This window comes from Plectrocnemia conspersa, unplaced genomic scaffold (genome assembly GCF_051122295.1).
Source record: "Plectrocnemia conspersa isolate PC_06_02 unplaced genomic scaffold, ASM5112229v1 ptg000005l, whole genome shotgun sequence".
Lineage (NCBI taxonomy): Eukaryota > Metazoa > Arthropoda > Insecta > Trichoptera > Polycentropodidae > Plectrocnemia > Plectrocnemia conspersa.
The window spans coordinates 33,462,659-33,473,987 of NW_028277169.1; the positions used below are offsets into that span (position 1 = coordinate 33,462,659).

The 11,329-nt window shown below is 29.7% G+C and overlaps 1 pseudogene; it reads right to left on the bottom strand.

The window, feature by feature from the left end:
- Positions 1-2,442: 2,442 nt before the first annotated feature.
- LOC148235471 (uncharacterized) lies at positions 2,443-3,057 on the bottom strand (annotated as a pseudogene).
- Positions 3,058-11,329: the final 8,272 nt, after the last annotated feature.

The window sequence follows — 11,329 nt, forward strand, 5'->3', positions numbered from 1 at the left end:
TAAATACGTTGAAATAGTATTTTAAAATACAGCTGGAAAAAATTGGGCAAGATAATACATAATACTTTTTTATTATAAATAATTAAATTATTAAATAAGACATTTCTTTTTAATATGTTGATTTGATTGTTGTATTTTATTATAATATATTTATGTATTTAATTTATAAGTTAAGCTTTATACTCGTTTTTGCATGGTGCATATTGGAGTTTAGCTAGTTGAAATTCATCGCAAAAAATAATAAATAATCATCCATATATAATTTAAAATTTAATAAAAATTTTGCAAAAAATACATATATTACATAGCGAAAGATATATTCAAATTTCCTTGGAAAATTTGGTGTTGGGTCGTCATTAAGAATCTCGTTTCGAATATATTCAAGAGAGAACCCAGATTCGGCACGCAAAGGGTCATAACTTGCCGCAAATGTTGTTCAGTAATTAAAACACAATTTGCATTTTATATTAAAAATGATACACCATGCGATGCATTACGAAATGATATTAAATTTAAATTAATTCGTTTACATATTTCACCACGTCACATTCTCGCATTATATTATATAAATATAAAACACAATACAGGGACGCGTGTGTTACATAGTTAGTATATTATATTACGTTTCATTTAGAACAAAGGGCTAAGTAACATCGTCATACCGTCGTAAATGAATTTTAACTCTCTTTCGCATTATATAAATAACGCTTTTTGCGCAACTTCGACACACGTCGAGTTTTGTTATATTATGTATTTTGTTACATTATCATTCTTAAAATGAAAAGCAGAGAATATGAGATTTGTATAAACAACGCTAAGGATTTGCCGATAAATAATTTGATTTATTAAAATTATTTTTAACATACGTATACATGTTATAGAATATAATGTGGAGGGTCTTATCAGCTGCGCCTTTTGACGCCAAAGGTCAAACGACCATTTCAAATATTATGAATAGGAAATAGCAACTTGTTTCACGAAAAAGTCTAGTAACAATAAGTGAACACTCATTTCATCAATTGCATAATAATATGAATTTTCACAGATCACATTTTAGTTCATCTGCTATGTGGAAAAATTTACTCTCCAAAAAATAAAATATCTTTGTGGGAAGCTTTTATTCTATTCACCTTATTCTCCATATTATTTACTTTGATCAACACTTGTATTTTGAATTATTAAAATTAACAAATAAAAATGATTTTGTTATTTCTTAATCAATCAACAATATTTATTTTAATATTGAGGTCAAGGTTTTAAATCAATAAATAGACGTATCTATTCTAAAAGAAAACATGATAACTATTTCTTCTTCGCCTTTTAAAAGCATGTTTTTACATATACTTATGTAAAGTATGTTTATATTTAAATAAATAATGAATTATATTAAAAATCGATTTTACTAGAAACCTTATCTAAGCTTATCATATCATAAAAATAGCATATTACTTGTTATAATAATCTTCTCCGAGCAAAAAAAACCTCACGTAATGAAAAAAATCTTTATAAAAATAACGTTTTTTATTTTTTACCCTCATTGCATACAATAGCACTTTCCTTTCTCTCTCTCTTTTTTGATAGTATGGAAAAATTTTATATTTTTTTCAACATTAAATCCTTCTACGCCTTCGAGTTGCGTAATAATTTTATTTTCTCGGCAGCACTAGCGCAAAATTTTCGCCATTAAAATATCAAAAATATATACTATATAGTACATAGCCGTACCAACGTAGTCGGTCGCATTTTCCAAAACATTTGACGACATATTTATGCTTTAAGGTACAAGTGCTCCGAGCGCGTAATTCATCGGAGTAAAAATTTTGTCGTGGCTGTTGTTTACGCTCCCCTTTCAGCCCTTAAAGTCGCGGATGACGAACGATCAAATCAGGGCTTCTAAAACGATTACTGGCTAACCAGACACTAATATATAATATATAAAAATATAAATATTTTTCTTCATCGTATAATGAACAAAAAGCGGCCGGTCAAAAGAGCGTGCGTCAAATGAGCGCTGCGTTATAAAAACGTTTACCAAAGTAGCGCTGTAACAAAATAGCATACGTTAAATGCGCAGACAGTCATATGAGCGCTTGACAAAAGAGAGCACGTCATAAGAGCGCAAAAATACTTGGAGAAAATCAAGTAATAATATTTTAGGAATTAGGTATAAATTGTGAAAAATTTACAAAGAATAAAAGTTCACGAGATATAGGCGGTAAAATTAGTATTTTATGTGCCAGAGCGTAATGACGATTAAAATGATTAGACAATGATAATATTATTATTTATTAATTATTAAGTACATACGAAAGTATGGCTCCCCATCCCCATTAATACGATATACATCGGTGAGTTTTTTTTCGATTGATATAAATGCAAGAGCTGACAATCTATTCCCACTTTTTTTAATAATGTGTCTGATTCGCTTAGAAAATACAATAATTAAACATAGTTGCCTCCATTTACGGTATTATTGTTTTCAGAATATCCTCGAAAAGTAAGTTCTTGTTTAGATAAAAAGTAAATCACGTCAAATAATTTGGAAATAATATATCTGTTCGCAGTAACTTCCTTATTATATAATTCAACATATATGCCTTAAATTGAGCACTAAAATAATCTTCGATACGATTTTCTTTACTAAATCTTTTTAATTGTATAGTAGCGCATATGTGAGGTTGAGAGTATTCGTGCCTTTTAAGAGCTTGACTTAAATTGCTAAAATCATTATATCCAAATTTATTCCAGTAATTCAACTCTTGAGAAAATAATAAATATGGCCAGCAAAATAAATTTGCTAAATAAGCAGATCCACAAATCCACTGAATTTTTTCATATACTTCACTATTGAAATGTCTCTTGAATGTTTTAGTTTTGGATTGCATGTTGAAATGGGATGTGGGTTTTGGGCAATAATTTGGATAATAATTACCTTTTCATTAAACGGAAGACCACTAAAACTTATTTTCAGTAAAGATTCAATTCGACAATTGCAATTATATATTCCAGATTAGCATCGTGGTTGAGACCACATTCGTTGCTTTGCTGTTTGTCCATATTAAGGGTTATGACAAATAACTAATATTTTAATGTCGTAAATAATGAAATATATCTTTCATTTGGGTACACTAAAAATAAATAATAATTCAGACAGTCAATATTTAATTAAAAAAGATTAAAAAATTTGCCGAAGAAAGAGAGAGATTCAAAATGTAAACATCAACGGTTGATGGCGAGCGATCGTAAATACGATGACGTGTAACGGCTATAGATCAAGTGCGCATGCGTGACAAATTCCACTAGCGACGAGATGGCGCACGCGTATCGACTACGCCCGCCCGCTCTTCAGTCGGCGTACGCCGTTCTCTTGAGGGGGTTGTATAGCCGATTTTTTGAGCGTTTGCGTTTCATAATTACGTAAATTAAAAAAATGAATATATGATAAAAATATTTCATTTTTAGACTCGTATTACAATCCCAAGGCATGCGTTGCATCTACCGCACGCCACTGTATTGTACTGATTTAACAGTTACGCGTTTAATTTTTAAGAGCAAATGTATTAGTAATATAAATTATATTTTAATTACACAATTTGTATAATACGCTCTTAGCCTTGTCTGCGTATTGTAAAATGCAGTCGCCTCCGAAAGTAAGATTGAACTCTGGATTTCAGATTTTGTGGGAAGCGGCTGCTTACTCTACTTCTAGCTCGGTAAATCCTAGGCGTAGCTCTGCTAATTGCTAATTGCGTTTGCATGGACTTTTATGTGTTTTAATTCCAGGGGGCGTTTCAGCTTGTTCCAGGCAAGGGAAAAAATTGGCAAGTCAGTGGTCGTTTTTTAATATTTCCATTTCATTAAAACTCATAGTATTTCATTAAATGACGCGCATTTTGGGCGTTTTAATCAGTTTGGGTGTTAGTAAAGACATTAATTGTTAAATATTATATTCGCTGTTTTAGTTTCATTTAAATCGCGTTTTTCTAGCATTTTTAAAATGTTTATTTAATATTTAAAAAAATTATAACGAGAAAGATAGGCCAAAATCACGCAACTGTACATACCGATCGCATAGGTGAGATTGAACAATAAGATTTTCAATCCCATTTAAAAACTCTTAATAATAGCTAGTAATGTTTGGAACGAATTTAATATACGTACAGATTGGATCCGTATCGGTCTTTGTTTAGTGCGGATTTGCATATAAATTTTAACAAGAAATAAATTAACTGCGGGCGAACTACTAAACGTGAATACAGCTTACGCGTATGACGGTGTATATAACGCAGCACAAAACCGGACTAGGCACACTTCACTTCAATACGCCTCGACGCTCAAAAAAATTCTGTATTTGTAATATCTTTCGGAAATCGAAATCGAATCTTAAAGCAATAATGCGAGAAGATTACTACAAATAATATTATAAGAATTACAATATTTGACAAAATATCCTTTTTATCCATAACTCGCTTTGAATATCGCCCTAGTATTTCTAGGCATTATAATTTGGATGATAAAAATAGACATAAAATTTTGTGGTTTTTAAGAAAAATTTTAAAAATAATCACTAAAATCGAACTATAAAATGTTTTGCAATCAAATAAGTACACTTACATAACAGCTGAACAAGAACTACAACATTCTGAAACATTGCTCAATGAAAAGATTAAATCTCTCAAAAAGACTTACCAAACTCCAATTGACAATTATACATTAATTTCAGGGGAAGACAAAAAACGTAATTTCTTATTACAAACCCCGATACATTAGAAATATGATAATACTGTTATTCCCTAATGATATTTGAAATTAAAACCATATTTAGATATACCAAAATATTTAGGAATTTAATAAAACAGTTTTTAAAAAATAATTAAACTGATGATAAAAAATGATCACATTAAAAGATTATTCTAAAACTTGAAACTTGTACAAGATTTAAAATTGGTAGAAATAGTCTTAGCATGAACGTGTCTAAAGCTGATGTTGAACGTTCGTTCAGGTCGTTGAATCGCATTAAATACATATGACAAATTTGATTATCAATTCAGAAAGTGTATAAAATAAATTAAATTAAAATGAAAATTATATTAAAAAATTGTAGAATTTACAATTTTAAATATTCAACTATTGTGCAAATATTGCATAGTTTCGGGTCTCTGGGTATCTGGACATTAAATGGATCTCTTAGACTTATTGTCATATTAGTTAAGATTATAATAAGATTCGTATTGATTATTTGCATCAAATAAGTTTAAGCACTATAAAATAAATTTATAAATGATTAAAACACAGATTACTAATTCTGTTAGAGTTTACTAGAACTTAGTAATTTACTAATATTATTATTTGATAGTTGGTCAATCTCGCTCTTTTTTTCTAATCGTTTTTATTTCATAACAGACACACAATAATAACAATTAGAGCATATACTCCCATATCATAAAATATAGAAAATAATTGTATCACGGTCTTAAAACCGCTCGGTCCGGCCATGTTCCGATGAAAAATTTTACAATAAACTTACACTCGTCAATTAAACATTATTCACTTATTTGCATAAGTTAACAATTCAATATTACTAAAATGTGTTTTCCACAACTTTTTTTACCATTAATAAATTTAAATTGGCAAAATTAACTCCCAACACAAAGCCTATAAATGCAACCATAGAGTTGGAATACGATGTCGAGTTACTAGCACAAAGGGTTAACTATATTCGAAAGACATTACCTTGTCAACTGCATGATTGTTAATAGAATTGTTAATAGCCTCGCGCCTCCCTTCGCTTATGGACATAACACTAATTTCAATTATACACTGCTTAATACTAACACATACACTAAATTACACTATCACTCTATAATTAAAAACATCGAAAGTACTACTGAATTTTTTTTAAATATTTCGAGATGCACAAACAAGTGCAAACGAGTTCAAGGTTATGCTCATATAAAGGCCATAACGATTAAAATGTCGTGCATCTCAGATTAAAAAAAAAATATTTTTTATCAAAGGTTGGCAATTTGTCTAGTTTTAAAATTATTTTAATGCAAGTAATTTTAATAATGTTGACCTTCTAAAAGTATAATGTCGATGATTTCGACTTTATTTATATGAAAAATATTTATATGTGCCAAAATTACGAACGTTTCAAATCATGTTCTTCCGTCGAAAATAGTGAAAAAAAAATATATTTTTATTACATATCGATTATAAGACACACAAAATTACAAAGACATTACCTTGTCCTTCGGCGTGACGGGTGGGGTAGTGGGGGCGCATCGGCGCGGCGTCGGTAATGACGCCAGCGCCACGCGCCGCGCCGGTGCAACTATACCCTATTATAAACACTACACTAATTTGAATTATACACTGCTTAATTCTAACACATACACTAAATTACACTATCACTTTATAATTAAGAACATCGAAAGGGATATTATTATAAACGAAAACACTCATTCGACAAAAATGTAACACGACCGTTAATGACGAATGTCATATAGCTACTGAATTTTTTTTAAATATTTCGAGATGCGTAAACAAGTGCAAACGAGTTCAAGGTTATGCTTCGTGTTATGTTCATATAAACCATAACGATTAAAATGTCGTGCATCTCAGATTACAAAAAAAAAAAAATTTTATCGAAAGTTGACAATTTGTCTATTTTTAAAATATTTATCTCTAATTCCAATTATTTTAATGCAAGTTGCTTGTTTATTTTTAATATTTTAATGCGATAGTGACACGAAGGTCACCTTTGTTGTTGTGTTGTTATGTTGACTTTCTAAAAGTATAATGTCGATGATTTCAAGTTTATTTATATGAAAAATATTATTTAAATCTAATTTATATGTGCCAAATTTACGACATTTTCAAATGACAATTTAATTTATACATAACAGTTTTTCAATGTGCGTGCCGCCGAATAGATTTTATTTGGAGTTTAGCAAATATGTAAGATGAAGGGAAAATAATATGCTACCGATAACCAGGTGAATAGGCCATACCAAGAAACCGGACAATATATTAGAATATTAGACAGATTAATATTTTTTTGTAAAGGGTTACAATTATGTTTTTAAAAAATTATAGGTAACTCTCTTTTTGATAAATATTCAATATGATTAAAATGAATTCAGCAAAATTATTGTTTTAACCCTTTGCAATCACATTTATTTTCAAATGATTTTATTTATCTTATACTTTGCGCTTAATATTTATATTGCGCTTGTTTTTGCCATTCACGAAAAAGTATAGTTGTCCAAAATAAATGAAAAAACGTCTGGCGGGCCATATACCTGGCCTATAACTATACGCATTCATTGCAAGTCGAGTCGATAATTATTTGTCAATATAATGAAGCATTATAGAACAAGTTTAATGATAAATTCAAAATCAGCGTTTCAATTTAGTACAAAATATATGTATATCATATGTACGGGTATGGGGAGCCATTCTTTCGAGCCATTTTTTATTATTATGTACATACTAATTAATAAATAATAATGTTTGCATTGCTAATCATTTTAATCGTCAATACGCTCTGGCACATTAAATACTAATTTTACCGCCTTTGTAAATTTCTCACGATTAACTTATATTTTGTATACCTAATTCCTAAAATATTCATTAGTTTATTTTCTAAAGTATTTTTGTACTCTTTTTTGACAAGCGCTCTTATGACTATCTGCGCATTTGACGTACGCTATTTTGCTATAGCGCTACTTTGGTAAACGCTCTTATGACGCAGCGCTTATAAAGCAGCGCTCTTTTGACGCACGCTTATTTGCCCGCGCTCATTTGTGACGTTATATATATATATATATATATATATATATATATATATATATATATATATATATATATATATATATATATATATATATATATATATATATATATATATATATATATATATATATATATATATATATATATATATATATATATATATATATATATATATATATATATATATATATATATATATATATATATATATATCCTGCGCATAATACTATTGTTCTTCTAACCTCGGTTGCTAATCGCCGGTGTGAACATCTGAAAATTTTGTAAAAATATTATATATTTCCCCTATATGTGTGGAATATTATAGCATTAAAAATATAAAGAGACTTTTTAAAACATATATTCGTACATACATACATATACAATATATATATATATATATATATATATATATATATATATATATATAATATATATATATATATATATATATATATATATATATTGTATATGTATGTATGTACGAATATATGTTTTAAAAAGTCTCTTTATATTTTTAATGCTATAATATTCCACACATATAGGGGAAATATATAATATTTTTACAAAATTTTCAGATGTTCACACCGGCGATTAGCAACCGAGGTTAGAAGAACAATAGTATTATGCGCAGGATAAAATATATTACTTAGCGAGAGTAGTTTTTTGGCGGTACTTATGGATGAATAATGGATCCTAATAGCAGTGGCGTAGCTAGGGTATGTGCCGCCTGGGGCAATACTTAAAATTGCCGCCCCCCCCCCCATACATAAAATCAGCATTTCTTAAAATAATAAATTGATTTTTGTTAAGCTCTTGCTATTCGTAGATTTACATAAATTTTAGTATATTCAGGGTTAAGAACCACACTAGACGATTCCATCGCGAATAAGCCGCCCCCAAGCAAGTGCCGCCCGGGGCGGCCCGCCCCCTCCGCCCCACCATAGCTACGCCACTGCCTAGTAGTCCTGATTCTAATTTGCTAATTTTCCAAAATCCAAAAAAAATTGATTATTATGATTTTGTGTTGTGAGCCGCAAGAAACCTATATTGTTACGATTAAGGTAAATTGTATTTTTGTTATGATTGAATTACAATTCTACATCAAATAACACATGTTAAATTTATATGTATATATAAATTTAATTAAAAATAATTATGTATCAATTTTTGGTAATAAAATTTCATTATGAACTTTATATAAGTATTATTCAATTATAACAATAGAATAATAATAATAAAATAATAAAACTTTTGATAATATATTTAATGTAAAAAAAAATGTAATTTAGTTTGTAATAACAGCATCAATATTATTATGATTGTTTTGCTACCACCTTTAGTTTATTTATTTTCTTTGCTCGAATTAAAATAATATAGTTCTTGAGGCAATATTATTTTTATTCGATATTATTGAAATTTTATATTTTTAAGTAATATATTTTAGTTAAATTCAAATATTTTTCCTAATTAAAAATTGATTGGATTGTCAAACTCATGTAAATTACGTCTAATAAAAAATAAAAGTCAATTAAAATTAATATATATTTCTCCTTTTAGGATAATTAATTTAATATTTATTCATGTTTTACCTTAAGCATAAAAATGTGCTGGAACGTGAGATGATAAAATAAATTCGCTCATAAAAATAATACATATAAGATATTTCTAATGAAAAATAAATTCATAAAAATTATAATTATTCTGATTAAATGTTTTCATTATACGAAGTTTATACAAATAATTGTAATTAATTATATTTTAAAATAATTTTATGTAAATATTTATTTTAAGTAACATGATTTATTTATTAATTATAAAGTTCAGGTAATATTTTTATATATTATTTAGCACCGTCAATAAAATAATGATTATTGATATTATACATTAACCCTTTGCAGTCGTATTTCTTTTTTGTTGGAATAGTGCCAGCTCGTATTTAATTCCAGGACTTTTAATAAATAAAAATTAAATAAAACATGTTTTAATTAATCTCTTTACAAAATATTTTTGTTTAATGTTTACTTGGCGCGCCATACCAATTGACATATTATTTAAGATTAAAATCAGATTCGTATTCATTTTTTGCATCAAACATTGGCAAAATCCATATTATTTTAAGTGGTTAGATATCATTCCTACTACTATTAGGCTGGTTTCACACGTGCCGGATGGATTTGCCCGGTACCGGGCCGGCTCGCTGTAGTGGGGGTGGTGTCGTATGGGCAGTGTCGGGCCGGCGCCGGATGGATTCGTCCGGCACGTCTGAAATGGTAGGTACTAGCTGTTGCGACCTCTCCCCTTTGGAGATGGCCGTCTTTTCTTCTCGAAGGACCACCGTCTCTCGACGGAATTAAACGCCTCGAACTATAGAAATGTTTTATTATCAGAGTTTAGAAGAGCCTTTAGGTAATTTTCACACAGAAAAACCCACGCACGGCCATAACACATTTTTATTCGGCCATGCATAAATATATGTAAAAATTGTCGGAACACTAGCCTATACAACACCATCCCCACTACACGACGCCGGCCAGGTGCCGGGTGAATCCATCCGGCACGGTGAAACCAGTTGCATATTTAGACTGGCATATGACTAATGCCAAGTGTAGTTGATGCGTGCGTACGGCTCGGCGTCGGTGGTGTTTTGGTGCTGCCCCCAAGTGTCGATCAAGTGCAACTACAAACGTCAAAATTTTAGTCAGTCTTCTCGTCTTCAATTCTAAACAATGTTTCCTTTCCTTCGATTGATCTTCTTCATTTCTTACAGGATATGTGGGATCCAGTCCAACATGTGCCACCAAAATAATGTAAATAAATGCACATACGTAATACAAAAATACGTCAAAATTAGAATAATTAAGAAACTTCACTTATTTGGTGGCAACGATTAAACGAACGTACCATGCACCACGCAGAGGTAACTAATGCAGTGGCATGTAGCACTCTTCCAAGTAGGAAGATACAAGACAGAAGAGGGGAGTGACTGTAACAAAATGCGAGCGTGGATCTCAGATCCAGCACCACTAACGGAATGTTAACTATAATTCAGAGATGAATAAGATGTTTATTATCAATATGTACTTAATATCATTCATAGTGGGAACTCTGTTTAATTTATTTTAAGTCAACCTTTCTCTTTTGTGCAGAAAGTACCATCTACTATAAAAATATTCTATTACCTCCGTAACTTATCAAGTACAAGTTCATGTTTACATTAACATTCATCTGGCTCTCAAATCGACTATATTGTTTAGTCCCTCGGCTCTTTTTCAACCCATATAAATATTTTTAATCAATACACAGTAAAAAAGGTTATTTTATTTTAAGCACCTAAGCATTGTTATAAGTGAGCAACTTTAATAACACCGCTTCCGAAAAACTGCCCCACATAATGTATTCCAAAGACTCCGTTTAAAATGTCACGTTTCTGACTCCACAGCCCTGGTTTATGGTGTACATATATAAATCAATTCATTCGTTATAAATTTATTCAATGAATTTAATACATATATTTTGAGAATGTCCCTTACAA